General features: G+C 47.8%; 1 long non-coding RNA gene across 2 annotated transcripts in view; it reads left to right on the forward strand.

Annotated features, from left to right (window-relative positions):
- LOC144222214 (uncharacterized) overlaps positions 1–5,146 on the forward strand; it is a 12,444-nt gene that overhangs the window by 6,116 nt on the left and 1,182 nt on the right. For both annotated transcript variants that reach the window (XR_013332346.1, XR_013332345.1), the window contains exon 2: positions 1,733–1,922. This is a non-coding gene — a long non-coding RNA (uncharacterized LOC144222214). The remainder of the gene's footprint in view (positions 1–1,732; positions 1,923–5,146) is intronic.

The raw sequence follows: 5,146 nt of genomic DNA on the forward strand, positions 1-5,146 counted from the left end.
GGAGGCACCCCTGTTTGTCTTCAAGCATCCTCTCTTCCGTGTAATAGACATTCATAATCAGCGGATCCTTACTTGTTTTGGCTCACACACACTTTCAAAAGTCTCATGGCGGCAACAGAATTGGACCTCGGGAACACATTCTCACACGGACTGTTCCAGTCTAATTCCAGAGGATGTATAGAAGTCTCGAAATTAATCCATGAACTTCATAGGAATCAGAGAAACACAGTCCAGGACCTTCAGTTAAAATTCGCCGTATGTTCATTATACAGAGATACTTCGACTTGTAACCAACTAACTCGGATAAACACAGCTTTCTAGAAGCTGCCTGTCATTGCTATGGTTGGATGCAACTGCGTTTGATTTGCCCTTTTAGTCTATGGCCTTACCACCCTGAATGTGCCCAATCTCGTCTGATTGGCCCTTTTATATTCCTCGACCCAGACATAAAAACATTTCCATTGAGTTGTAGAGGCTTTCTTTCCCGAGGTCCTGAGGGGGTAATTCGCCGCAGCCTGCCCTCAAGTAACCATCTAGAGAGAAGCAGGACAGATGTTCGTAGGCAAGACAATCACATTTAACCAGACTTCTGTCTCCTCATCTGTAAAGTGAGGGCGTGAACAGACTTGTTTAAAAGGCCCCTTGCAACTCTGAGTTTTCGTGGCAGTGGACCCGATCAAATGATACGAATGTTTAAAAGGCAAAAAACTATACTACTCATAAGAGTGTTCCGGTGGGTGGACGTAGATAGAAATAATTTACGTGAGAGGCGACCCAGGCCATCTCAGAGGAGGCCGAAGTCCTGCCCCGAGCTGTTGCCTGGCTGACAGGTGGCCTAGGTGGTTTTGCTCAAATGACATCTTCACTGGTAGGCATGTGCTTTACGAGCTAACCACTCTGGGGGCGCCTGGGGTCTCAGTTGGTTGAGTCTCTGACTTTACCTCAGGTCATGATCTTGCAGTTCACGAGTTCAAGCCCTGTGTCAGGCTCTGTGCTGACAGCTTGGAGCCTGGAGCCTTTCTTCGGATTCTGTGTCTCCCTCTTTCTCTTCCCCTTCCCTCTTTTGTTCTCTCTCCTTCTCTCAAAAATTAATATTAAAAAAAAAGAGCCAAATTCTTTTGAAGATGTACTTGGATGTGGTTATTACCAACTTCAGCCGTCTTTCAGGCTTCGATAATAATGAAAGGTTAACAAGAACGCCCAAGTCAGGTTAAAATGAAAATATCACATCTGTGCATATAACTAATAGCTCTTTCTGGAGCACTGTCAATGGGAGAGGAAGACATGTATGCAACTTCCTTATGAAAATGAATTCAACTTACACCATCACAAAATTAGATCTGATTTTTAACAAAAATCATTAGCCAGAGTTTACCTTGAGACGAAATCCCCTATGTTTCAGAGATTTTACTTTTGCTTATTTTTATATTTGTCTAGCGTGTTTATTATTTTTATTTTTATCATAAATATCAGCATCTCCCTACAAATCTGATGGTGTTGTGAAGATTCATTTGAATGAAAGAAATGTGGATAATGTTATATTAGGTAACAGTGCTGTTTTATTCATTGTATACCCATTCAGTTGGGTGTGAGTGAGTGTAAGTGTGTGAGTATGCATATGAGTGTGTGTGTGTGTATTTTTTCCCCAAATACTTCTGAAGTTCATCATTGGGCATCATTTTTAGTAGATTGATGCACCTACTAAAATTTCATTCCTTTGGATTCTGCTCAGAATTGCTTCCAGTGAACATGTGCTCGACATGCAAGCCCCGTGCTGGGTCCAGGCGGTACAGATGCGAAGAGAAATCCGGCAACACAGGCTCTGAGACCCGAGACGAGGACAGGGAAGGCGGCTCAGATGCTCATACTACGCGTTGAGTCCTTGCAGGTGACATCCATCCATCTCTCCATTACACCATGAGGTTAGAAGCTCCCTTGCTGTGGGTTTGGAAAGGGAACCGTATGGGGTCAGATAATTTACTCAACTTCACACAGATAATAAATAATGAAGCCAGAGTTGAAACCAAGATCTGCCCTGATTGAATGATCCTACTCCCTTTAAAAAATAAATAGAATAAGTAAATAGCCGTAGAGACAATAATCCACAAGTGGATGGCAAGAGGGTTGTTTCGATAGTTCCTCTAGTAGATTATGAGGAGAGACTGCCATGGGCTAAAGTGTTCAGAGCACGCTTCATGCAGAAGGCTAGTCCCAGAGAAGCATCCACGCAGATAGAAGATGTTTTCCCTCCTTTGGTGAATGTGCTTTGCATTTAATTTTAAGACTATAACATGTTTCACTCATACAATGGCAACTGTAGTATCCATTTGATAATGTTTTTATTGTATTACTGAAGGGTAGTTGATACTATGGTATTACGCTGGTTTCAGGCTTACAAGAGAGTGATTCAGCGAATGTACACAGTGCTCACCACAGCGTAGTCACCGTCTGTGACCACACAATGCTCACAATGCTATCACGGTATTATTGTCTGCATTCCCTAGACTGTACTTTTCCCCCCATGGCGTATTTATTTTATCACTGGAAGTGATATTCCCCTATTTTGCCCATCCCTCTCTTCCCTCCCCTTTACTGTATGTGTTTAAGATCCATTGTTAGTTAGTTTGTTTGTTTTTATTTTGTAGATTCCATGTGTAAATGAAATCCTATGGTATCTGTCTTTCTCTGTTGGAATTATTTCACTTAGCGTAACACCTTCTAGGTCCATCCATGTCACAAATGCAAGATTTCATTCTGTCATGATGAGTAATACTCCACTGTGCACATGTACAGTGTCTTTATCCACTTATGTATTGATGGGACTTGGCTGAGTAAAAGGAGATAGCATCGCATTAGGTCCATTCTGGGGCAAGTGAATGGCTTCCTTCGGAAACAATGAAATAAGGGTGCCATGCTTTCAGAGGACGTTGAGCACTGAGCTGAGACAGGTAACATTTTCCCTGTAGGAACTTAGTCTTACAGGGTTTTTTTCAACCAGGTTATTATGTGGTCATACCATGACACGAAGGAGGATTCGTCTCTGGTGATCCTCAGAAGGAACCAGAAAGTAGTTGAGATGACATTCAGAGAGCAGACGCAGGGATCCATGGAAGACCAGGCATGGCCGATCACGGCCCCCGGGGAAAGGACATGGCACCTGGAAACGCGGAGAATGAACAGCCCAGTTGGTGCTGAGCAGGGGACGAGGGCCATGGGAAAGGGGGCTCACAGCTGATTCGACTTGGTGTCTGTGTGGCTGATGGGAAGTTGAAACTTCTCCAGAAATTAAGTGATTTGGAAAAAGCGTTGACGTTCAGGAGAGGATGAAGGGTCCAGATTTGATACATGGAGGCTGTGAACCTCAGGCACAGGGACCTGACCTCAGAGTAGGCTTCCCGGGTCTCCGGACCTCCCGGGGGGGGGACCCTGATTTGGCACTCCCCTGCCCTGAGGTGATAGTTTAAACCTTCAGGATGGGAGGCTTCTCTCCCACCAAGACAGGGGAACCTGGGGGCACCACCAAGGCCTGGAGAACTGGACGGGGCTGGGGGTAAGCAGGGGAGTGGGCTGCGGGCCCCACCCCCGAGAGGGTGTCCATGGGGAGGTGCCCACAGCAGGGTGCACGGCCTGAGCTAGCAGGGTGCACGGCCCGAGCTAGCAGGGCTAGAAAGAAGCAGAGAGGTGTAGGAGTTGAGAAGGACCGCTAATATGCTCCCCCTGTGATCTGGCGACCTGTGGGCGGAAATTTTAAGAGAAAGACGGAGAGCCAGGCTGCAGGGAGTTGGGGGCCCTTGGCTGGTGTGGGAATGGAAACAGTGGGCTTGGCCCTGCGTCTGAGGCAACTGCTGGCCAAGCAAAGAGCAAGAGTAGCCATGGCAGCAAGGGTCAGTAGGGGTGGGAAGATGGGCTCCCTCTACTCTCCCCGAGTCTGGAAGATGGAGCTTTGAAGGCAGATGTAAAACTAAACGGGATGGAACTGGAGAACCAGTTACTCAACATCGTGCAAATACTGAAGGCGCAAGAGTGTGTGGAGGAGAAAGGGTAGATGGACGTCTTAGCCTTTGACACACCGACAGTGTTCTACCAAGGCCGATGAAAGGACTAAACGCCCTGGCTGGTGCCTAGTGACTGTCCCGCAGAGGGAGGGTGATTGCAATGTCCAGCGTGGTTACCTGTCCTCTGGTTAGTGCAGCCAGAGCCCTCAGCAGCGAGCGAGAGGGAGAAGAACGTGCCAGAGTTCAGCACAGACCTACTGTGTGCCGAGCAGAGAGGGCCCATGTTGGATTCGTTATGCCTCCTGCGGTTAGAGGGCCCTTGCCCTGGAGGCGTCGAGGACCACTGTGCTCAGTGCATTTGTCAGCAGGGTTCCAGCGAGGCGCCGTCCAGATGGGGACCGAGAGCTGAGATACTAAATGCTGGCCGATTGCTAGGGCATTGATTTAGTAAACAGGACAAAAGTCAAGTGGGCCCAGGAGTCTAGGACCTTATCTGGGATATTATTTAAGTAGTTGATTACAACATCTGATTGGTGAAGAATCTATTACTTTTAGTGAGTGCTTTAGAGTTTATAAAGCACTTATATATCCTTTATCTCAGAAAGTCAAATGTAACTATAAAGAGGCTAATAGGCTGAGTGAAGTCAGCGGGATTTGGTAATTTGAGATCACGGTGAAAACAGAATGGATTCCTAAGATGAGTCAATTACGGGGCTGTGCTCAGAGATGGGAAGCCTTGAGTTTGAGGTTGTGGGTGGACTGATTAATCCAACTCTGAACCCGCAGGCAGACTGGCCAAGACCTGGGTTTTACAGGTCGTGGAAGTTACCTGCAGCTGAGGAAAGGTTCACCCGCCCAGTCAGAGGCATGCACCCTGGGGAGACACCAGAACCCTTAGCGGGGTGCACACTGACCGTCCTCAGATGCTAAGTGTGGGTATATGCGTGAGGGTGAGGCCCAGGCAGCAAACTCCCCACAGGATCCCGTGTCGACTGGAGACGCGGGTGCAAGGCCACGTTGTGGGTCCGTCACAGAGTACTCTGGGTGCCGGGTACTCCCTGCATGTCCCCAGGCAGCTCCATGGTCCAGGACCAGCATGGAGCCGCCCCGGTTGGGCCCCTCCAAGAGCGTCTGCCGCCCTACGTGTCTTC

Source organism: Crocuta crocuta, unplaced genomic scaffold (assembly GCF_008692635.1).
Source record: "Crocuta crocuta isolate KB4526 unplaced genomic scaffold, BGI_CrCroc_1.0 scaffold101, whole genome shotgun sequence".
Classification (NCBI taxonomy): domain Eukaryota; kingdom Metazoa; phylum Chordata; class Mammalia; order Carnivora; family Hyaenidae; genus Crocuta; species Crocuta crocuta.